This window comes from Miniopterus natalensis, chromosome 5 (genome assembly GCF_054644295.1).
Source record: "Miniopterus natalensis isolate mMinNat1 chromosome 5, mMinNat1.hap1, whole genome shotgun sequence".
NCBI classification, from domain to species: Eukaryota; Metazoa; Chordata; class Mammalia; order Chiroptera; family Miniopteridae; genus Miniopterus; species Miniopterus natalensis.
The window spans coordinates 87040862-87066391 of NC_142085.1; the positions used below are offsets into that span (position 1 = coordinate 87040862).

A 25530-nucleotide genomic window follows, 5' to 3' on the forward strand; every position below is an offset into this window, starting at 1 on the left:
GGTAAGAGCCGCCCTGTGCACCTTCCTTGGGGGGGGAGGGAGAGAGGACATGGGGAGGGTAAGGGCCGCCATGTGCACCTTCCTTGGGGGGGAGGGAGAGAGGACATGGGGAGGGTAAGAGCCGCCCTGTGCACCTTCCTTGGGGGGGGAGGGAGAGAGGACATGGGGGAGGGTAAGGGCCGCCATGTGCACCTTCCTTGGGGGGGGAGAGAGGACATGGGGAGGTTAAGAGCCGCCCTGTGCACCTTCCTTGGGGGGGGGAGAGAGGACTTGGGGAGGGTAAGAGCCGCCCTGTGCACCTTCCTTTGGCTCCCCACCATGTTTAGCGCGACACTGAGCTCTCGGTTGAAGCATAATTAATACTTATCACATTGAACTGAGTGAGGATTATCTTTTATGTTTAAGATACTCTAAGACCTAAATGTACTTTTTTCTTAAAGGTTTCAAAATTAATTGTGGGTGTGTTATATTATTATCAAATAATGCTGATATCAATACTTCTATTAAGTACATTAATAGAACTATTAATGTATTTGCCTGAGGCAAATATTGCTTATTTAAAAATCACGTTTTTTAAAAAATAAAAAACACCTAGGTAGCACTTGCCAACACTTGTGAAACCTTAGGCGTGGAATTTCAGAACTTAGGGACTCTTAGGCTAACTTTTCTTTCCTTTCTGACATCCAGAAATTCGCAGCAGCAGGAATTCTTACATCCGAAGCAGATTCGAGAAATTGGGCAAAACAGGAAAAAGTTCCGATCCCCTCCCGAGCGGCCGCTACGCTGAACTCCGCGGGGCACTTGATGCCTCGAGCCGGGGAGGAAGGACGGCGATGCCGCCCGCGCCAGAGGAGCTGCGCCCGTGCGGAGGCCCCGCGCCCGCGGGCTCCCGTCCCCGCAGGTCACCCGTGCGGCCGGGGGGCCGTGCATTCTTCCCTGGGTGCGGAAACGGGACGCCCCCCGGTCCTCTCTCCGCCTGGAAAAGACGCCGAGCGCACCCCACCGACGCGCTTCAGCCGCCGTCCTCGCGGAGACGCGCGGTTCCGGGCGCGAGCAGGTCCGCGCGTCCGGCGGCTCTCACGGCCAGACCGGCACGGCCACTTCCGGCTCCCGCCAGGTTCCCACGGCTCCCGGGCCCTGACGCTGCGGGGCAGGGGGACTCGCGTGGCTCCCACTGTGGCCCACGCCGTGGGGCAGCCGCGAGGGACAGGGCTGCGCGCTGCGCGCGTCGGGGCCGGAGCGCCTGGAGTTGGGGTTCCGTTAGTGGCAGCAGGTGGCGGTTGGGCGGCGGCTCGGGCGGGGCCGGGGCGCCAGGGGCGCGTGGCGCGGCCGCGACCCCAGACCGGAGCCGGCGGGCGGGGGGCGCGGGGGCGCCGGGCCGGCCGGGAGGCGCCTGCCAGCCGCTCGCTCGGGGTCACGTGGCGCGGTCACGTGGCGCGGAGCCGGGCCCAACGGCGGCGGCGGCGGCGGCTGAGGGAGGCGGAGACTCGCCCGAGACGCGGGGGGAGGCGGCGGCGGCGGCGGCGGGGCTGCTGCAGGCGGAGAGGCGCGGAGGAGCCGGGGCCGCCGCTCGGCCGCCCGGAGGTGAGGCGGGCCGGGGCCGCGGTCACGGGCCGCGGACGCCAACCTCTCCCGTGAGAAGTGGCGGCGGCCCGAGTGCCGCCCGGGGCGCCCTCCGGAGCCGGGCCGGGCGCCTGTCCCCTCGAGGCGGGCGCAGGGGCCCCGAGCCCCGGCCAGGCCCTTGTGCCGGGCGCGGCGGGGGACGCGGCGGGCGGCGCGGGAGGGCGGCGGCCCCCCGGGCCGGGCGGGAGGCTGGGGCGGGCGGGGGCGGCGGGCCGGCCTCGGGGGGCTCTCCCGAAGGCGCGGGGACAGGGTGGCGGCACCGGGCTCGGCGCGGCGCCGGCCGCTGGTTAGCTGTTGTCGCCTTTTGTTCCAGCGTATCAGAAAATGGGGCGAAAGAGGAGCTCGGTGAGCGTGTGCGTGTGTGTAAATCAGGAGGCGTTTGGCTTGGAGCCATTTTTTTCTTACTTGTGGAGCCAGAAAATCCCTTGAAACGGTTTCCCCGGGGGAGACGGGGCTGTGCTCCTCCTCTTCCTCCCAAGCGTCTGGATGGAGTGATTTCCCTCCAGCCCCTGCCCACCTTCTGGTCCTGCAGTCTGTCTGTCTCCCTCCGTCCCGTCCTGCCCGCCCACCTCCGCGAAAGCCCGGGGCGAGCAGAGTGTCTGCAAAGCGGCCCGGTCACCTGTCGTGGCAGCTGCATGGAAAGGCTGGCGCTTCTGCTGTCTGTGCCGTTTCCTCTGGCAAATCTTGGGGATTCCGCTCAGAATACCAGCCCTTCCTCTTTTCCCTGCGTTTCAAAACAAAGTGCATGATGCCGATCTGAAGTTTGACCTGCTCAGGCAATTAGCAAGGGAGCGGTGTCCACTTTTTCCCGTCACATCATTTCAAGGTTGGAAAGGTGAGGGCCGTCTAGCTTTGTGGAAGGAAGTGAGGGTGACCCAGTCCTATTGTGGATGATGTGACTTACCTGCTAAATTGCCATAGTGATCAGGAAGTCTCCTTAACACTTTTCTCTTTGGGGACAGTTAACTCCCCTTGCAGGGAGCTGTTTCCTGGATTTCTCTATTTGGGGACGACTCCTCTTGGTATTTTGCAGGAGTAGTTCAGCAGGTTTACTTAAGGATACCCAGTAGGCAGGTTTTAAAAAAAGCACAGGGAAAGTCATTTATTTTCAAGATTCTTAAGAATGTAAATATCCCTTTTCCTGGAGTGTGGGGAGGGGTTCCCTTCATGCCTCTGCCTCTGTCTCAGGTTTCCATTTCTTAGTAGTTGCAGTTTATTTCTTGCAGGAAAGGCCCCTGGGAATGGTGCTGTGGCCTTGGAGAGCAGTCACCACCAGGCGCCACAGCACCAGCTTGCTCTGGTTGAGGTTGTGATGGATGTGAAGTGACAGGGCACCTTGCACGTATCCACACTGCAATCCGGAGAGCCACTGCTGAGTCTCCTGGCAGTCTCGCAGGGCAGTTTGCAAGCTGATTTCAACATTGTGCAGTGATAGACTCAGCAGATCTCAGGATCTCAGGCTCCTCATAGTTTACTGTCGTGGAAATGAGTATATGAATAAATCGTGAGTGGCCACATCTAGTGTTTATTTTCTCAATTTAAATGCTAGTACGATTTGTATGAAAGAATTTTTAGAGGATGTGAATTTCCTTTAAGTGCTCTGTCTTAGTAATGGTTGTGAAAAGTAGCAGTGTTTTCATGGGATGGGGGAGGTGTTGACCTCTAGAGTTAGAAGTATGTAATACTGAGTTAGAGGGATCATATACGGAACAAATTTTAATACAATGGAGCTTTCAGACATGGAAGCAGAGTGGAAAGCCAGGATTGCTTCCTGTACCTGAGAAATAATAATACAATGTATTTGCTACTATATGTTTTAAGACAATGATTTCTTCATTTAGAAAAGACATATATAATACTGAAATTTCTAGTTTTCATATTGAGGTATAAGAGTGGCAGTTTGCTTATTCACTTCTTTTCCCCTACGAAAACTCTAAGTAGAAAAAAAAGTTTTTAAAACCCATAATAGGATATGTGGTACATGAAACCTGTTTTACATTGAACCATCCAACATTGATGCTGAGATCCCAAGTAATGAAAGACCAGTAGTGAGATGGCAGCCTTCCTTCAAGCCAATTCAGCCCCCTCACTAGATGGTGTATAGGACAGAGGGTGAAACTTAGGTTTCCTTTTTGGTTTTACTGCAGATTCACTGAGTACTGGAATTTAGGAGTGTTTATTGAGTACCTGCCTTGTGCATGGCTAAGCTGGGACATTGTTCTTCATCTGTTCCACTGAATTTACAATATTAATTATAGTCTTTCCTGTTCCTTTCTGTGGATGAAGAAAGATTGAAAATGGATTGAGTGGCCCAACTATGCATGTAATTGATCAAGTGCATTAAAGATTGGGTAAAAACTATTAAAATGAGTTGATTTAGTTATGGCATTGGTTCCTATTTAGGAGTCATGAAGTAGTTTAATATTACCAAAAGCTTTACTGAAATTATATATTTGCCTTTAGTGAGACTGCAGGGACTATGCAATTCAAATGTCAAATGTTCATAGCAGTGTTATTTACAATAGCCAAGATCTGTAAACAGCCTAAGTGCCCATCAGTAGATGAATACACTTAAAAAAATGTACATTTACACAATGGAATACTATGCAGCTGAAAAAAGGGATCTCTTACCCTTTGAGACAGAATGGAGGGACTTGAAGAGTATTACGCTAAACAAAATAATCCAGTTAGAGAAAGACAAGTATCACATGATCTCACTTATATGTGGAATATAATGAAAAGCATAAACTGATGAACAAAAAAGATCCAGAGGCATGGAACAGACTAATGAATCTCAGAGGGAAGGGGGGCAGGAAGAGATTAACCAAAGAACTTATGTGCATATATGTATAACCCATGGACACAGACAATAGTGCAGTAGGCTTGGGGGGAGTGTGTGGGGGGGATCATTGTGGGGAAAAGGGGGCATCTGTAATACTTTGAACAATAAAGAAATTTTAAAAAATAAAATAGATTTCTTACAATTTAACATACTAAATATTTAGTGAGAAGATATATATAACCTAAAGTTTACCATCTTAACCCTTTTTTTTTAATCCTTGCCTGAGGACATGCTTAGAGAGAGGAAGGGAGAGAGAGAGAGAAAGGGGGAAACATTGATTGGTTGCCTTCTGTATGCTCCCCAAAACCCAGGTATGTGCTCTGACTGGGAATAGAACTGGCAACTTTTCAGTACACAGGACGTAGCTCAATCCACTGAGCCACTCTTAACCTTTTTTTTAAAAAAAAATGTCTTTATTGATTATCGAGAAGGAGGGAAGGAAAGAGAGAGATAGAAACATCAATGATGAGAGAGTCATTGATCACTGCTTCCTGCACACCCCCTGCTGGGGATCGAGCCCGAAACCCAGGCATGTGCCCTGACCGGGAATGGAACCAACATCTCCTGGATCCTAGGTCGATGCCCAACCGCTGAGCCATGCCTGGCCAGGCAGAATTTTTTTTCTTTTTAAGGCTGAATAATAAGTCATTGTATGTACATACTGCATTTTGTTTATAAACATTTTAAATTTTAACATACTAAATGTCAACAACCATGGTAACCTCAGGATAGAGTTCTCATTGGAATTTATAGATATCTTTGTTTAATTAAAACAGGAAAACAAATTAGTTGTTACTTAATGCACATTTCCTTTTTAATATATAGGACCCATGGGGGATAAAACTAGTACGTACATTATGTCCTTGTTGGGTCCTATCATTTCCCTTCCATGTGGATAGTGATGTATGATACATCTTTCTGAAATGTGTGGCTCATGCAGATGACATTTTTGTTTCCCAGCTAATGTGATAATGGTGGATTCACCTTGCGGTATAATATAGATTGTATAGGAAGGGTGGGAATAATGCCTAATTATTTCCCTGTATTTACCACTTCCCAAAATCTTGTTAGTTCCCTAGCATCCTTCTATGGTGATGGATAAGGGTTTTTTCTTTTTGTGTGTATACTTATCTTTATGAACTTTTATTACCATATGTGTTTCAGTCCGTTTCAATTATCGCCCTTTTTTTAAAGTATTGATTTTTTTTTTTTTTTTTTTTTTAGAAAGAGAAACATCTATTTGTTGTTCGACTTATTTATGCATTCATTGATTGCTTCTTGTATGTGCCCTGACTGGACATTGAACCCGAAACCTTGATGTATGGGACAACACTAACCAACTGAGCTACCTGGAAGGGCTCATTTACTGTCCTTTTGATGTTCAAATTGCCCAGTCTTTGGGCAGATAGGCTTATTTAGGTTCGCTCCAAGTCCTTATGGCACGTTTCTAGTAAACTATGATAGCTTCCTTGCTTTCTGGTATGACAAGATGTTTTAGGCTCATCCTGTACTGTACCTGTTCCAGATTTAGAGTCAGAACAGACCAGTTTGTAAAAGGAAAAAAAAGGAAAAATAAATGACCAATAAACATATTAAAATAGTCAATTTCACTAGTAATTAAAGAAATGAAATTAAAAGCAAATATAAGATACCATTTGTTGTAGATTGAATATCTTCCCCAAATTCATACATTGAAGCTTTATTCCTGTGTGTGATGGTATTTGGAGATGGGGCCTTTGAGAGGTAGTTAGGGTTAAGTGGGGTCATGAGGCTGGAGCCCTTATGATGGGATTAGTGGCCTTATAAGAATAGACACACCAGAGAGCTTCCACCCTCCCTTCGCTTTCCCCCCTACCAGGTCATGCACAAAGAAGAGGTAGTGTGAGCGCGTAGCCTGTTGGCAGCCGGCTTCAGTGCCTTTGGGCCTATTTTGTTTGTCAGTTGCTTTTGTTCATTAGTTTCTTCTTAAAGAAAACCCTTCAACATTTCATGTAGTACTGGTTGGGTGGTGATGAACTCCTTTAGCTTTTCCTTATCTGTGAAGTTCTTTGTCTGACCGTCAATTCTAAATGATAGCTTTGCTGGTTAGAGTCATCTTGGTTTTAGGTTCTTGCTTTTCATCACTTTGAATATTTCTTGCAACTCCCTTCTGGCCTGCAAAGTTTCTGTTGAGAAACCAGCTGACAGTCGTATGGGCGCTCCCTTGTAGGTAACTAATTGCTTTTCTCTTGCTGCTTTTAAGATTCTCTCTTTGGCATTTTATTTTTTATTTTTTTATTTTTTAAATATGTTTTTATTGATTTGATGAGAATCATTGATCGGCTGCCTCCTGCATGCCCCCCAACCAGGGATCGAGCCCGCAACCCAGGCATGTGCCCTGACCGGGAATCAAACCACCATCTCCTGGATCTTAGGTCGATGCTCAACCGCCGAGCCATGCCAGCAGGGCACCTTTGGCATTTTAATTATGATGTGTCTTGGTGGGCCTCTCTGGGTTTCTCTTGTTTGGGACTCTCTGTGCATCTTGGACTTGTAAGTCTATTTCTTTCCCCACATAGGGGAAGTTTTCTGTAAAAATTTTTTCAAATAGGTTTTCAACTTCTTGCTCGCTCTCTCCTCCTTCTGGTATCCCCATAATGCGACTGTTGGGCCTCTTGAAGTTGTCCCAGAGACTCCGTATACCATTTACATACTTCTGGATTCTTTTTTCTTTTTGCTATTCTGATAGGAGGTTTTTGGCTTCCGCATATTCCGAATGGCTGATTTAGTTCTTGGCATCCTCTACTCTACTGTTGATTTTCTGTAAATTATTCTTCCTTTCAGTTAGTGTAGCCTTCATTTCTGACTGGTTCTTTATTATGCCATTCATGACCTCACTGGTTTCCTTAATAGTCTTACTAAGATTCTTGAGCATGCTTATAACCATTGTTTTGAACTCTATATCTAGTAGCTTGCTTGGCTCCATTTCATTCAGTTCTTTTGCTGGAGATTTCTTCTGTTCTTTCATTTGTGGCATGTTTCTTTGCCTCCACATTTTGGGTGCTTCCTGGTATTTGTTTCTATGTATTATGTAGAGCGGCTGTGTCTTCTGGTATTGGTAGAGTGGCTTTGTGTAGTAGGTGTCCTGTAGGGCCCAGTGGCTCAGCCTCCCCGGTCTCCTGAGCTGGGCCTTCTAGGTGCTCCTCTCTGTGTGCTGTGTGCACTGTCCTGCTGAAGTTCAACCTTGGTTGCTATGGTGTCACTGGGAGGAATTGATCCCCAGACTAATTGGCTGTGAGGACCAGCTGCAACTACAGCTGAAGAACTGCTGTCCTGGAGACACCCCTGTGGAGCAGGATTTACTTCAGTGGAGCTTTGGTGTTCACCAAGTGCACCCCTTGAGTGTGTCACTTGTGGATGTGGTAAGGTTGTAATCCAGCGTGGTCAAAGCTGACCACCAGGTGCACTGTCTCTGGGCCCTCCTGGGAGGTACAAAGTCAGCCTCTCTGCCTGTGTCCTGCCCAGGGCCCCCCAACATGAGCTACACAGCAATCTGTAGATGGCCACTACTTGTGCTGGGCTTGGAGGTGTCCAGGAGAGGCCAAGCTATGAACTAGTGCAGGCTGATGCTAGTGCCAGGCCTGGGGCCAACTTATCGAGAGGTATGGGGCGCGCTGAGGCCAGCCGCTGCTTGTTTGAGAGATTTTAGGAAAGTCATAAGCATGAGGCTAGAGAGGCCACTTGCATAGAAAAACCACTGGAAATGGCTTGGATGAGTTTGCAAGTAGGCAGGGGGAAGGGTCTCGGGGAATCACCAGGATGGGATGGAAGGTGTGAGGTTGATGGAGATTCAGAGAAGGTGCCGGCTCTGTGGGGGGAAGGACTGGTCAAAGGAACAATGGCCTCTGCCAGCTCTTCTGTTTGGGAGAAAGCTGCTCCTCCACCTGTCACCCCGATTTCAGGCAAGTTAGTTCCTCCCCAAATGTCCCAGGTTCCTTTCAAACTGCGCCCAGGTCTGGAGCTCAGAGGGAGTGAGTCTGAGTGAGTCCATGTGCCGGCCCTTTTGGAGGAGCTGCCTGGGACTTCCACAGCCTCTGCGTCCCTCAACCTCAATCCCCGCTGGTTTTTACAGCCAGAAGTTGTGGGACTTTTCTTCCTGGCACCGGCACCCTGGGCTGAGGGGCCTGATGTGGGGCTGGAACCCCCGCTCCTCTGGGAAACCTCCAATCCTGATATATCCCTCCCAATTTTAAACCAGGGCACCGGGTGTGGGACCTCGGCCTTCTCTCCGAGATTCAGCCCGGATCTGCCTGCATCTCCACCCCCAATGCTTCTTCAGTTCCCTCGTTGTAGGACTTCTGTTCAGCTAGATTTCAGGAGGTTCTGAACGATGGTGGTTCTGTATTTTAGTTGTATTTTGATGTAGTTGTGGGAGGTGGTGGGTACCGCGGTTACCTACGCTGCTACCTTGTTGTCCTCGGGGTTGCTTTTAATTAAAGAAAGGGAAGACAGAGATCGATGCCCACTACATATTCCGTCACATAAATTCGTTCCTCAGAAATGTTGAATTAATTACTGCATCTCCATAAATTACTACAAACTCTGGTAAGTTTGGATTTTCTTTTCCTTTTAACATACCTTTTTGACATGTTAGGACCTATACCAGTAGATCGACTCTATGTGATTGCTTGCTTTCATAGAAAATGATGGGTCAAGATTAAAATTTTGGAGTATTAATGGAGTTTTAAAATTTGATATTTTCCCCTTTAAATATGATTCACAGTAAAATCTATTTCCCTGATGTCCATAAGTAGGAATAGAAGTACTTGGGTGGTGTCAGGGATACCCATCCTTGAGCGAAAGAGTGTTTTAAGATTAGAATTGAAAAATAGTCTTTATGGAAAGCCTCCAGTAGTAATGGTGTAGTAGGTTGTAGAGTGTAGAAAATCATTCTGTAGGTGTGCAGAGGTGCTGTGCAGATAATATAGGCTTATTAGAACATCTTTCTCACTGTTAACTATTTTTAATCAAAAACACAATTAGTCAAACTTTTTAAAATTTAAAGACTCAATTTAGACCTTAATGGTTGTGAAAGGATTTAGAAATGTATAATATAAGATATTGTTGTTAAATTATTGTTACAATTATTTCTGCTAGTCTTTCTTTTGGTAGTCTTACTACTTGGACATATTCTCCCAGTTTGGAATGGGCAGTGTAGAACCATTGGGCTAAAGAGTTTGTTGTATCAGATCTGTTCATGTCTGGTTAGGGCTAAGAAGTTGGCCTTTATAATGAATCATTTTTATAACAGAAGCTTCAACCTTTACTTTTAAGTCTCTGCTGTTCATCCAGCTAGTTCTGGTTGGAACTTTATATCTGCTTTCAGAAACTGTTGCTCAATGTTTTCAAGTCCCACTTAAATGTTGTAGACAGACTTTACTGGGTTCAGAATTTTCTCATCCTTCTGAATGTTTCTTTTACCAGTTTCTTGTGAAAGACAAAAGAGAAGATTAGTTTAACCATGAGGCAGTTACTTCTGATTTGTGTGTGTGTATAGTTTTAAGTCTCTGGCAAGGAAAGTCAAGAGTTTTGTGTAGAAAACCCTTTCAGTTCCATGTTACTGTCCCCTACATACCTTTCCTTTAACTTTGGCTAATAAGAGTATATGTTATCGCCCTAGGGGAACACATGGTGTTGTTAATTGATCTCTATGATAAAGAGTAGTTTCAGTCAGTACTGGAACAATTTTAATATTTACAAAAAGTTGATGAGTAGACTATGTTACCATATGCTGAGTTTATACAGGATTCTCTTTGAACATAATCAGTTTCTTAAGCTTCTGACACTGGCCCTCTTAGCCACAAAACCAGATGGACAAATTCAACTCCAATGGTTAGAATATCAAAACCTGCATCATAAGAAGTTAGCTTATGCTGTGTATGAAAACCCTGGTCAGCCAAAGCTGACATTTTAGGTGTGCAAAGTTGTGTTTAGAAGTGTTAAATAATCAGAATGTTTAACTATGTGTTAACATTTGTCAGATTAGAGAAGAATGCCTTCAAAAAGTCCTATCTGGATTTTATTTATCTGAGCAAAAGAAGTTTAGCAGGATGGGTCATGGGGACAGCAGGTGGATCAATGTGGTTAAAACTCAGGTTATGTTTTCCAGGGCTTCCCAGTAGCTGGAACGATCTTCATTTTGTTCTTGTCATCTTTTCTCATGAAATAAACTCAGTTCTGTGTTTCCTTTGTAAGAAGTTAATTTTTCTGAATTTTCTAATATCTGAATAATAAAATAAATTTTATAATATTTAAAATGCTTGGAATAAAACATAAGAGCTCTTAGCAAAAGATAGAAAGCTCACAGTTTTCTTATATTATTCCAGTAGTAGTAATTTTTAATACTGTGACAGAAGTGAGAATGCAAGTGACACACACACTGTTTTGTCTCCTTACCCAGCTTTGATTCTAAGGGACTTGGGAATGAATTAGGTAGTGTAGCATTGGGGTGCTGCCCAGAATCTATCCATTACAGCTTACTAGAGCATCAATTCCTACCTTTTCGGATTTATGGCATTCTATTTGTGTTTGATTTTGTATCTCCTTCCCTCCTCACCATTCTAATGGCTATGACAGCCAGGATTCTGTTATCAGTGGAGAGCAAAGTGCTGATATATGACGTCCACAAATAATTGCCATAATTAAATTTTACATAATTATGTCAACCTTTAATTTTAACTAATCACTACCAAACCTTTTCTGGACCATTGACAAACTGCACGGTTACATTATTATATGGTATAGATTTATTTACGTTTTTGATCAGTTAAAATTCATGTTACAAAAAATTTTGTGGTGCAGTTTAGTGAATCGGATTTGTATCTTATGTGTATTTATGTGCAAGAAATGTGATGGAGAAACATTAAGTACTATGTAGGCTCCTCCTAGGTAGACTAAAAATGCATCGATTTACAGAGGTAGGTAATAGAAGCAACAGAGGGTTCATCAGGTGCTTTGAAATCAGCCTTCTATGAATTTATTGTAAATTGTAAATAAGTAAAGATGACTCAAGATTGACTGATGGTTTAGAAATGGTGTGAGTATCGTGTTTAATTCCGAGAGCCGTGGGATATCACAGTGTCTTCCCTTTCTTAGCTTTCTTTGTTTTGCAAATAACTGGTCTCTTCACTGGCTGACTAATGGTCATAGAAATGGAATCGCCTTTCCCCTCCTTTGCCTGTGTTCGGATGGCGAAGCTTTTTCTCTTTCACATGACACAAAGATGTGCATGTGCTTGGCTTTGGAGAATTGATCTGTCTCTGATGTATACAAGACAGCCATAAGTTTTGTGGGAGATAGGGTAAGCACTGTTTTGTGAAAGGTACCGATAATCTCTGGAGGTCAAATTTAAGCCAATTACTTCAACCTTTTAATTTCAGTCAGTTATTACCAAGCCTTTTACTAGATTGTTAATGACTAGCAAAATTGGTTAGAGTTGACCCTCTTCTGGTGCTAATAAGAGGTAAAGTGGACCCAAGGTGAGTGTCTGAAGAAGGCGGTGTACTGGGAAGTCTGGACTCATTCATGAATTAGATCATGGGTGAACTTCTAGAAGTTAAGATTCGATTTAATTCCTTTCTCTTCATTTTGTGTTCCTCTGGTCTTAAGTACTGTCTGCTACACATAATGTTATTTTGAGAAGTAAACTGTCTTGTAGCATAGGAAATTCCAGGTAAGTAAGGCAATAGAAATCTGCCTAATTCTCTGGAAGAAGATAGTTAATCAGCTGGGATGCAAATTTTCAGCTACTGAAATTTTAGTCCCGTGGTTTGGTTTTAATCATGGTCACACTATTCTGTGTGAAAAATATTTGTTTCTTGGCCTCCATATCGTTTTATGTGTGATGTTTCAATGTCACTTGAGATTTTCAACTTTCTGCTTTTTCATATGATAGATAATATGGGTAATATTCATTCTTAATATGATTCTAACTCTGACTTCATATAAATTATCTGTATATGGGACATCTGGAATGAAGTATATTCTCTCTTCAAATTCTCTGGTCCCCTTCTAAATTTAAAAACAGAAATGACAAAAACCAAGACATTGCTAAGATAGGTTGGTTCTAATATGAACTACTAATCGAGGTGGATGCAACTGTATTTTATTTTAAAAGATACTTTTTCCAATCTATTGCACTCATATTAGCAAAAGATACACAGTTTAGGAGCAAAAAATGATGATAAAAGAAGTAAATTGGGATAAACTCACAAGTCAGATTCAAGGTATGCTAAAAAATGATTTGCTTTAGGGATGACAAATACTGCTTTCTAACCTGATATTTCTAAAGTTCTGAGTGCATACTGTCTAACTTGGAAGAGGATGTCCTGGGGAGATTTTACTTTTTCCGTATCTGATTTTCATATGAAGCTTCTAGGCTTATTCTCAAACCCCCATATTTCACTCTTAATCCAACCTCATTTCTTACATTCACTTTTAAAGGTAAATTATACAGAAACTTTTAGCACCTGATGACACTTTTAGACCCCCCACCAATAAAATCACTTTATTATTATATGAATAATTATTTCATTTCCTCAATTAAAATATTAAATGATTCAAAAATAAAAAAATTAAAAGATGTTTTTTCTTTGAATAGGTAAGTCTCTCTAGAAATCCAGGTAAATGGGGCTTCAGGTGGGAGGTGACTCCCCATCTGCGGTGAATGCTTTTCTGCTTCCTTTTTTCTGTCCATGCATTTGACTGGTGCAGAAATTTGAGTCTAGTTTGATATGCAAGGTCTTTGCACACCTTGATCTCCTCTTAGGACTCCCACTTCTGGTTGTAGTTTGACTTATTTTCACTGTTGTGGACACCAAGTAGCTAAGCTTGACATACTGGACTCATAAAGAGAAGAGTTTGGATTCTAGAAGGAGACTTTGGTTAGGAGTAGTCAAATTAAACAGAAGTGAGCTGCCTTTGGGGAAAGCTGTACTGAAGCTCTGCTTTCTCCAGCAGAACTTTCAGGCTAGGGGGAATCAGTGTATGGAAAGGGAAAAGCATGTGGTTCAAGGAGACTCTGAATTTGAGTTTGAACATGTCATAGATTTGAACTGTATGAAAGCAGTGTAGCAGATAGAGCACCTAGGCATTTAGCCTTTCCCCCCTTCCCCCTTTAATAAAAAGTTTACTATATTATGGATATTAACCCCTTTTCTTGTGTGTATATTGTAAATACTTTCCCACTTTGTTGTTTGCTTTTCAACTCTAATTCCGCTCATAACATATTTTGATGTGTAAAAGTTTAAATTTTGTATGTAGTCAAGTCTATCAGTCTTTTTTCCATAGCTTCTACTTTGATGGTTTGCTTAGGAAGCCTTTCCATGGCCATTTTAATTTTTTTCCTTCTCTTCCCTTTCTTCCTTCCCTGCACTGCCCTCCCTTCCCCTCTCCTCTCCTCCTCTTTTAAGCAGACAGGTGTTTTAAACTCTTTTAAATTAGCTTTTTATTTTGGAATAATTTTGGACTTACAGAAAAAGTGCAAAGATAGTATAGAAAGTTCCCGTATACTCTTTACCCAATTTCCTCTAATGTTAACAACCTATGTAACTATAGAACATAAGTCAAAACTAAGAAATTAATACTGGTGCATTGTTATTAACTAAACTGTAGACTTCATTAAGATTTCACCAGTTTTGCCACTAATGTCCCTTTTCCAGGGAACCACACTGCATTAGACGGGTGAATGTAAAGAGGCCCAACCACCAGTGGCAAAGCAACAGGCTCTGTAGAGCAGCTGTGCTCAAAACACTGCATTTGTGTAGGGTGTGGCAGTTTTATAGTATATAATTCGTATGGAAAATATTCTTGGTCATTGATCTTATTAGACACATCTGCCTAGGATGTGTCCATCTTGGCAGTGGTGCTGTTCTCCATGTGTGGGACCACGCAGAACCTGTCCAAACTGCCAGTTGCTGCCTCCACTTTCCATGCATTGTGATTCCCTGAGATGTCTTTGCTCTCGCAGTTACCCCATTCTTCTTTTGCCTGGACCAGAGTGGAACATCAGGATATGTTGTTGATTGTTAAGTCTTGGAGAGAGAGGCTCCCTCACTGTGAAGAAACTCACATTAAAATAAACCAAGAGTATCATTACTTTCACCCCCAGAACTAGTTTTCTAACTTTATTGCCTAGATGAAGCGTGTTGTACCTAATGAGGAAAAAATGTGGTTGACATGGATAAGTCCATGTCTTATTCTTTAGATAGGTTTGGAAGTCCCCGTGGCTTGCTTGCCCATCTCTACCCTTGCCTTAAGTGGAGAAAGATGAACCGAAGTAAGAGGTGGGGAGGCCAGGCTTAGGAAGTTAGGTAGAACTGGAAGCCTTATTGGTGGCTTCACGCCTGCACTGCCTGATAAAAGTGGCATTAGCAGGGAGGCCTTAGATGCCTCTGCACTTACTGTCTTCTGGCTTCACAACTCATGGTCATTTATGTGAGTTGGGCTGAGCTTTCTTATTGGTACCCAGTAGCTTCTACTTGTGCATTCAAATCTCTCTCCTCATTGAAAACATTTAAACTTCCTTTATCTTTTGTGACTTGGGGCCCCCACTATAGAAAGTAGAGTATGATTGCTGTGCATGCCTGAGGAGGAGAGGGCAATCAGTGAAGGAACAGAGAAGAGGACATTGGCTTTGGTTTTCTACAGACCTGTAAGACAGTTTCTGTAGAGTTGTTATAGTCATCCCAACTGTTAGAGAGAATCAGTAGATCATATTGTAGAGCCTCCAACTAAGTCACAAGTAAGCCAGTAGAAATTGAATTTTTACAGTAGATATACCTACAACAGGAGTCAGCCCCCCCCCCCCCGGAGTTTTTCTCCGAGGCATGTAACTTTTTGCATTGCAGGTAATACTGTTTTCAACCTTTTCCCACGTATGCCATTTTGTTTGGTCTTCAAAGCAACCTTGCACATTATGTCAAGCACACATTTTCTTATTTTGTGAAGAAACCAAGGCCAAGGTGTTTGCCATGAAGAAGTACTAGGTATAAAGGTAGAATCTGATGTAGTCAGAGGGTCAGAGATGGCTTCCCTGAGGAAGTTGCAGAGCCCTTGGTGAGGGAGATCCCTTTTTGTGCTGGGACTTATATCCTGTGTCGAAGGATTTTGGTCTTTATTGCAAGAGCAGAGCCATAAAAGGTTTCAGTACTGGGGTGTGGCAGGAGCACAGTGAGCTATAAAGAAAACTGGTAAAGAAAACCTTGGCTTAGTATTCCAGAGTCAAGTTTAATTTGCTGAGCAGGCAAGAAGTAGTCAGTGGTTAAGGCCCTGGCAATTAGCAAGTACATCCAGAAAGCCCAGAGGAGCACCTCTACTTGGAATCTAGATTCTTTCCTTGTCATTGTGTGTGTGTGTACGCACCTTTCATGTTTTCTAACTTAGATGAATTTTTGAACAGTCTGTCATTCTCTTAATGTATGATCATTTAGGTTAAAAATCGTGGGAAGAAATCTATGTTGGGGTTATGAAAACAGGATGGATGGTTTCATTGTAAATAAAATTTTCAGGATGTAGTAATGTGTCTGAAATTGAACTTTCAGCATCTCCAAGGTTTTTCTCCACGTTTGATATAATATGATGGGCTCTGATTCTCATACATATGGATATATTAGAAATCTGGATTACATCCCAGTGTCGTCAGGCAGGGAATCTGCCTGAACCATAGAGTGGAACTGCAGTGGGAGCACAGTGTTCCTGTAATTATATCAGGATGTGATATGGTCCCTCTCTATGTTTATTAATTAGTGGAGTTGTAATGAGACTTCCCCCCCGTGCTTTTAAGGATGCTGATCAGTGGGCATCCGGGCAGGATTTTAGTTGTGTTTGGGAGCCTTCTGTGTACAGGTGGGAGGGATTCGTGTTTCAGGTGGTGGCAGGTGAGCCTCCCGCCAAGTTGGCATGATGGGAACAGGACTCTTCTGGGTTGCCATCTGTTTGTGGCTGATAGGAAACCAGCAGTGACTTCGGAGGAATTTATGTTGAAATACTTGGGAATTAGTAAAGTTAAGACTGTGCTGATTGGGTACTGGTAGGTGGGGGAAATAGACTGTGTGGAGTGTTTTTATTATTAATAATTTCAGAAGACAGCTGCTTGGGTTCAATAATCCTCAACCCCCCAAACCACAGCTCTTTTGTGTCCACCCAAGTCAGCCCCAGTTCTGAGTTGCCTATGGCAAGGGAACACCATATTTATATGACTGTCACATTGTGTACAGTGCTTGCCACTGAGGGGATTTAGTCGGTCTCTGTAACTCTTTTAATGTGTCAGGGTTTTTTTGTTGTTGTTTTTAAATTGTGGTAAAATACACCAAAAAATTACCATTTCAATCATTCATAAAATATAAAGTTCAGTGGCATTAAGTATATTCCTATTGTTGTGTGACCATCATGGTGGTGTTTTAGCCAGATGTTTTTATGTAGAGTTGTTCCTTGGTATCCTCAGGGGATTGGTTCCAGGACCCTCACAGATACTAAAATCCACACATGCTCAGGTTCCTTATGTAAAATGGTGGAGTATTTGCATATAACCTATATTTGTATATAGGCTATAACAGGGTATGCCTACATATCACTTCATTTGTGTGGACTGAGTATAGTGCTTGGTGCATGGCAAATTCAAGTTTTGCTTTTTGGAGCTTTCTGGGATTTTCATTCTGCGGTTGATTGGATCCAGGGATGAGGATGCTTCCTCTTCATGTTCCAAAATGTATAAAAAAATTGTCAGCGTGCTCTGTCTATTGTGGTGTCCCTTTGAGTTATAAACTTGAATTCGTTTTCTTCCCATATGGAAGTTGATTAGGTGAAGTGGAGGTGCTGTGCCCCCATTTCTTTGGGTTTGTTTTGCTGCTCTTGGACTTTGGAAGCTTTGCTTTCCAGGCACAATGAGTTTTGATAGTGTCTGGAAACTTTTCTTGGTCATGTCTGTATTATACTTTAAAGTCAGGGCGTAGAACAGATAACCGCTTACTTCGCCTTTAACTTAGTGTTATCAGGCAGGTTAACTAGAGGAGCTGACCTGCAGTGGCCTGGTGAGAATGCGTGAGGTTGGAGTTAACCTGTTCAGCCCCTGCCACAAAAGTGGGTTCTGAGGTATCGCTTGCTTCTTACTGGCTTGCAGCCCCTGCTGAGTTCAGTCTACTACCTGTAGGTTTCCATCTTTCCTCTTTCAGTCAACAGAAAGGACTGTAGAGCCCTCTGTTACTTAGAAGATTCTTGGTGACAACTAAAAGAGAGCTAACTGAACTCACTTATACCAAAAAAAAGGGAATTTATTGAGAGGATTCTGGGCTGTATACTGGAATCTGGGCAGGGAAATAGCTCGGCCTCAGGTCAGACCCAGAGACTAAAGCGCTATGTGAACGGGCCTAGAAAGCTTTTTCCTTCCCCTCTCTCCATCTCTAAGCTTCTTTCAGCACAGACCAATCTCCTCAACTCCTCAGTCCATGTGGCAGACGTGGCTGCCAATACCTTTTATAAAAAAAATATTACAACCCAACTGTTTTGAGAAAGACTATTTTCTCTGTGTTCTAGAAAATTCTGGAATTCTGGGAAGAACTGATGAGTGGTTCTAGAAAATGGTGACTCCCGTTTTAAGTATGGGAAGGATGGGAGCAGGTAGGACACTGTGCTACAAGTTTACAAAAGTGTAAGGGACACCCCTAATGGTAAGCAATCGTGAAAGGACCCAGGCTGTGAAAGCAACTAAGCTTTGCCTTAGAAACGAAACCAAAGCAAAACAATAAAGCCAAACACTAAACTAAAACACAGCACTACCACCATCACTACCAAGCAAGCTGAAGAGATGAAGCTGCTAAACAAATTGTGGAATTTTTTTAAAAATTAAATTTCTTTTTTAGTAAAAATAATTATAGCCTATTTTCATATCAGCATTGTTTGAACTCAGAGAAATTGTGGCCAAAGTTTAATTAATTAAGCACAGTGACTTGATATGGGAGATATATTCCTGAAAACCCAAGTATAAAAAATATATTTTAAATTATATTTTAAGTGCATGGGATTCCTGTTATTAGAAGGAATCCTTTTATAATGTTTTTCTAAAATCTAATTGGACTTTGTAAATTTGAATCTTCCTGTATCCCATTCATTCACTTCGATCAATGAGTGCCAGTGGATTTCCTTCTTTGCTGTCAGTATCTTGTCAGGGTCACTGGTTCATTGGCAGATCATACCCTCTACTGGTTTCTGAGGCGAAGAGTAGCTGTTCCTCTTTTAGTTGTGTGGTTACACACATAGATCCCCTGTTTGAATTTGAGAACCCTCTGTGAATTGAAATGAAATTGGGATTGAAAACCCTGTGTGAATTGTGAACCTATATACAGTAATCCAAGGAGATTTGAAAGTATCACCTAGTGATTGCAAGGTGAAGAAAGAGTGGTCTGATAATTCTGGGAATTAATGCCATTTGGGAATTTGGGAATTAACGGATATGTTGGTTTGTCATCTTTTCAAATGTGTAGCGTCTACTTTATTTGCACATTTGTCATAAAGGTAGTTTATTACGCATTTGACTTCTTATGTATTTACCATTAAAACCCAAACAGTTTTCCCTCCTTAGAACACGTGGATTGTGTGGAAGTATGACTTATTACTGAAGCTGAGGGGGATTCAGATTAGCACCTGAATAAACATTGCTACAATGAAAGACACTTCTGGAAGGCTCTCTCAGATGCCCTCATGCTGCTAAATTTCCTACCTTCAAAGGAGTAGGAAGCGTTTACTGCTTTGAAGGACATAAAAGCCAAGTGGTATTCTAAAATAGTTCAGAAAGAGCCCTGCTGTGGAATGAAAATTGGGAGTGCTGCATTTAGGTTGTGGGGAACCCTTTATCTCATGCGGCCTTTCTCTTCTTCTGTGCGCCTCTTTCTACATACCGTGCGGGGTGCCCCAGAAATATTATATCTTAATAGACTGTCTTGAACCATACCTCTCTCATTCAAAATGCAGAGCCAGAGAACTCCGAGGACTGGGAAAACTCAGTGCCTTCAAAATTATGTTAGAAGTTATAATGTAAAAACAGAAGAAAGATTATATATGAGAGGGTTGATTTTATGTGGTGCCTTATGACAACACAAAAAAATCAAATATTGTAAATTTGATAAGACACCACCTTTAGTTTATAAAACATGTTACATTCTTCAGAGCATTTTTATAAATATCACCTTTGACCTTTATTTGTTGATAAATGTGATAAAGGGTGGAGCAAATAGTCATCCATTTACTGATGGAAAACTGAGTTTGGGAGAAGCTGTGCACCACTCAAAGTCTCCCAGCCATTACCTAGCAGGCAGATCAGAGCCCAGCTTCTGATTCCTGATCAGCTCCTTTCTCCATTTCACTTTCCCTGCCCATTCTTTTTAAAAGAAATCTTATTTGACAATAACTATTTAGTTATTTAGAGCCCAGTCTCTCCCACAAAAGAGTTGAGGTCACTTAAAAACAATGACTAACTTCTTAGGTGGATAGAAAATTTTGGCTCAAATGAGTTTCTAATTACACTTTGAAAATGAAGATAAGAGGAAAACTATTTGATTAAAGTTAAATACTCTGGGCATCAAGAGCTCCTCACCAGTTTTTCAGTTAGGACTAGGACCCAAATTTAGGATTATATGAATGGAGAATGGAGTAACAAGTGAGGGAGCTTTGTGGTTACCTTAGCTTTGCTCTTTTGTTATACTTAGTGTATCAGTTTTTGATGTGCTTATAAATTTAATCATAAAAATCAGCAAAATATTACAGTTCATTTGTAAAATGGAGGACAGTCACCTGTGGCCTCCACCATTATTAGAACTCTTAAGTAAAACATTCTTTTGAATTATTTTCTCATAGTTATAATTAAGACTACAAACACCTTTGTATGCTTTTTTAAAATTTAACAAGATATATGCATTTTTTATGTTTTTATATAGTCTTCATAATTATACTACTTTATTGTGGTAAAATATATATAACATAATGTTTATGATTTTAACTATTTTAAAATGTACAGTTCAGTGACATTAACAACGTTCACATTGTTGTGCAAACACCACCACCATCCATTTCCAGAACTTTTTTTGTTTTCCCAATTGGAACTCTGTACCTGTTAAATAATAATTTCCTATTTCTGCCCTTTCCTTCCCCTGCAACCCGGCTCCTGGCACTTCTACTTGGTATCTCTGAATTTGACTACTCTAGGGACCTCATATAAGTGAAATCACATAGTATTTGCCCTTTGGTGCCTGGCTTATTTCATTTAGCATGATTTCTTCAAGTTCATCTATGTTGTAGCACATCAGAATTTTGTTTCCTTTCTGAATAATATTCCATTCTATTTATATACTACATTCTATCCATTTATCTGTTGATGTACACTTGGGTGATTATATATTTTTGAAGACTGTATAATATTCCACGAAGCAGTTAAATCATAATATACTTCAGTATTTGATTAGTATTGGGTATTTGGGTTGCTTCTAATTTGGGGCTATTGAAATAAAGATGTAATAGATATCATACTACTTTTTTATCCTTATTTTTAATGGAGTATACAAATGCTAATGTTCAGTTTTGTTTGCTATTTACTGTGTGGGAGTTTAGGTTGAACTTTTGGTTGAAGAGAATTTAGGTGTGTGTAATAAAATGCCTTAAAAAATAAATAGATTGCCATAGTTTAGTGAGGAAGGGCCATTAAAGAATTCTTATCTCAGCAGAGTGCTGCTTCAATGAGAGCATAATGCAACGGTTTATACTGTCAGAAATGATTGACATTCCAGTAGTTGAAGAACTGATCTCAAAATAGTATTGAAGAAGAGTCTGTGGGCTGATTAGCAGATTATACATCCCTAGTCAGTGTGGCTCAGTTGATTGGGCATCCTCCCATGCACCAAAATGTTGCCAGTTCGACTCCTGGTCAGGGCACATGCCTGAGTTTTGGGATTGATCCCTGGCGGGGAGCATGCAAGAGGCAGCTGATTAATGTTTTGCTCTCACATCGATGTCTCTCTCTCTCCCTCTCCCTTCCTCTCTTCCTAATATCAATGAAAATATGTATATTAAAAAATGACAGATTATATAAATCTTCTAGAATGAAACATGTTTAATGCCAAAACTATAATTTTCATAAAACCTAGTGGTCATGCTGGGGAAGAAATGTTACCTCTGCTCTGTTTTCATTGGTGTCATTCACTGGCATGTCTGTGAATACAGAGCTAGTGTAAAAGGTGTGGCTCTTGCCCTCAAAGATCTTACATCCAGGTTGGCATGGCAACATGTCAGACAGTTAGAAAACCTAAACAACTAGATGATAGGAGAAGTTGGCCTGGGTTCATACAGGGTAATCAAAGGCAGACTTCACATGCTTGTTAGACAGTTGTTAGAGGGAAGGGGAGGCTCGAAGAGGGTTCCAGAAGAGGGTTCCTCAGTTTGATGTCCTGCCCTCCCTCCTTTCTGCGGCTGGTATGTTAGGCCTCTGGGTACGATTTGTGGCCATTAATAGTAAGCCTTGAAGATCATTAGGGAATTTCACTCCTTGGCCAGTCAGCTTGTTGCTGTGGCAGTCCAACATTAACTGGAGTGTTGCTTTGCTGCCCATGGATGCGCATGAGAGGACCCATCAGATTAAACTCCCATTTTCCTCACTGGCCCAGTGTGGACAGTCATAGCCTAAAGCCCTTTAGTTGAGGGTGGTGTGCTTGCCTTTGCCTGGCTGAATTAAAGCTCTTTGGTACTCTTCTATCAATCTGACCCCATCTGCTCCATGTCTTTTAGAAGTTCCTCAAGGGCACATTACTTATCTTTGTTTTCTGCAGGTTGTCTTTTTACTTTATATTTGTTTGATCATTTTAATGGGAATTTGGGAGAGAGAGTAGTAAACACATAGGGCTCATTCATCATCTTGAATTTATTCTGTGTATTATGTTTTCCCATTTTACTAAACTCTCTTAATAGTACTAATTTCATTCAGTTCTGTTGGGTTTTCCAGATGGAAAATTGTATTATTTATAAATATAAACAGCCTGGTTGGAGTGGCTCAGTGGTTGAACATCGTCCTGTGCACCAAAAGGTTGCAGGTTTGATTCCCGGTCAGGACACATACCCAGGTTGCGGCTTCCATCCCCAGTTGGGGTGCGTCTCTCACATCGCTGTTTCTCTCTCTGTCTCTTTCCCTTCCTCTTTCTAAGCATGCCCTCTGGTGAGGATTAAAAAAGAAAAAAAAATGTTAAAAAAATTAATATAAGTAATGATTTTGGTCTCTTTCCTTGTATGTGACTTTTTTCCCCCTGTCATAATACACTTCCTGGAATTTCTAGAGTGATATTGAATAACATATTGGTGGACATCTTTGATTAATTCTCACCTTAGCCAAACTGCCTTTAGCAGTGTTGGTTTTAATTACTTTCTGCATATTGCCAAATGGCTTTCTGGAAAGGTGGACTGGAACTGGAGTGTGCTCATCACACTCCAGTGTTGAGTGACCATAACATTGGAGTATTAGGAAGGCTCTTCTTATTGGTGGTTCTGTCATTTTAACATTAAATTTGGGTTTGGTCATTTGTTATTTCCTTCAGAAATTCTGGAGTCCACGAGAACAGAGATGGCCTAGATTCATATATTGTTTTTTTAAAAAAACCACATCTTTATTGATTTTAGAGAGAGGAAGAGAGAGAGAGATAGAAACATCAGTGATGAGAGTCATTGATTGGCTGCCTTCTGCACGCCCCCTACTAGGGATTGAGCCTGCAACCTGAGCATGTGCCCTGACTGGGAATCAAACTACGATCTCCTGGGTCCTAGGTCGATGCTCAACCACTGAGCCACGCCAGCCAGGCTCTTATATCGTTAATCCTGTTAACACAGTTACTGTTAATCTTGGCAACACAGTTTTTAGTGGAAAAATGTATGGGCCTTGGAGTCAGATACCAAATATTAACTCTATTACTAATAGCCTGGTAATTTTTGATAAGCTTAACTGAAACTCTTTGAGCCTTGGTTTAATCATTTGTAAAATGAGAATTTTACTATTTCTCAGAGAGGCTGTGAATGTGGAGTAAGATTCGAAGTGGGCTGTTAGTAATCAGAAATTATTAGTTCTTGCTCCACCTCTTTTCTCCCCTGTGGCTCATTAACATACTAAGGTCATTCTGAAAGAATTAATGAGGCTTTTGGTAGACTTTCATTTTAATCAGAGATAAAGTTTTACCTTTTTTTCTCCCATTTTAATTTTCAAATTGAAGTCAGATCATTGTTTTTACACATCTTTTTAATAATTTATTTTATTCCAGGTTTTTAAAATTTCTTAATGGGTAGAATATAAATAAAATTACAACAGCAATGTTAGCAATGTCTAACATTTATTGAGCAATTATTACTATGTGGCAGCCAGGTAATTAAGAAAGTTTGTATATATTTATGTAGTCTTCCCAACAATCCTACTTTATAGGAAACTGAGGCACAGAAAGGTCACCCCCATTTGGCAGTGCGACCCAGGCTACACACCCTTGCAGTCTGACTCTGGAGCTGTAAAGGTTACTGCTGCTGCCACTGGACTGCCATCATGGTCTTTTGAAGGGTTTGTTCCCTTTATTGTGCTTTCCTAACGCCCATTCTATTGCCTGTTTGTTTGTGTAGATAGATAGATGTAGAAAAAATAATATGGGTTTTTGAACAGGCTAATTATTATGAAGTTAGATAGCAAGTGCCAAATACAGAACATTCATATCTATTGAATATGTAAATTCTAATCTGTAGCATTAAGACTTTTTCCTTACTTAGGCAGTATAATTTCACTTATTCCTCCTTGAAATTGCCACCCATTTCTGAATCTTTTATTATTTTTGTAGAACGCTGATTTAACTTTGTCCTAGATTATTATAAAGTCTTTATTATTGGGATATTGAAACATTTTCTTTTATAAAACTGAAGTCTATACCCGTTAAACAGTACACCCCACCCCTCAAGCTCCTGTCAACCACTGTTACAATTTCTGTCTCTCTGATTTTTGACTAAGAGTATCTCATAAGTGGAATCATACGGTATTTGTCTTTTCATGACTGGCTTATTTCACTTAGCACAGTGTCCTCAAGGTTCATCCATGTTGTAGCATGTGTCAGAATGTCCTTCCTTTTGTTGATGTAAGAACATCCATATCTGTAGAAAGTTTTTGGTAAGAGTTTATTTGAGCCAAACAGAGGACGCACCTGAAAGCAAGATCTCAACATACTGAGAAAAATGCTTCCCAGAATGACAGTCTGCGGCTTCTTTTATATATTTAGCATTAAGGAGGGAATTAAGGAAGGTTACATGCCGGCAGGAAAAAGCAAGGCGGGGATTGGGTTTCAGGATAGTTAACAAGATCATATGTTCTCTTGAGGGTGGTCATATTTCTGTTTCCCAGGGGGCTGAAAAAAAAGGCATTTCAAAGATGTGTTAACCTAGATGCACAAAAACAATGGACAAGATTTGCTTAAGGCAAAGGTAACCATTTACTAGGGAAGTTATAGGCCTCAGATATGACTACCCACCATGACCTGCCCAGGTAAGAGTATATGATCAAATCACCCTGTGAGGTTGCTTTTGGGTAGATACATTATAGAACCCCTCTTTGTCCATACTTTTTAAGGCTGAATAATATTCCATTGTATGGATATACCACATTTTGCTTATCCCTTCATCTGTTGATGGATACTTGGGTTGCTTCCCTGTCATTATTTGGATATTTTTTTCAGTATAGTTCACACCAGTAAATTCCCCTTTCTTTGGCCCAAGTTTGAGCTCTCTTTTTTTGCTTTGCTATTGCACTGTCTTCTTAAGATCCTACACTGGCTTTGTGTTGCCAGGAATCAGTGACCCAATCAAGATTCTCTCAGCTCTGCCCCAGAGCACTTTGCTGGTCAATGGTTACAGCATTTATCTGGTAGCATTGAAGTATATCTATTTCCTGCTCTTCTTCCATTCTGCAGGGAGCTCCTCTGGGCAGGTACAGGACCTCACTGGACTTTGCATGCTAGCCTCCAGCCCTTGTCTGTGCC

General features: G+C 42.0%; 1 protein-coding gene across 2 annotated transcripts in view; it reads left to right on the plus strand.

Annotated features, from left to right (window-relative positions):
- Positions 1-1508: 1508 nt before the first annotated feature.
- The window catches only part of TULP4 (TUB like protein 4), a 147212-nt gene continuing 123190 nt past the window's right edge, over positions 1509-25530 (plus strand). For both annotated transcript variants that reach the window (XM_087817714.1, XM_087817716.1), the window contains exon 1: positions 1509-1584. The gene's annotated coding sequence lies outside the window, so the exon portion shown is untranslated. The remainder of the gene's footprint in view (positions 1585-25530) is intronic.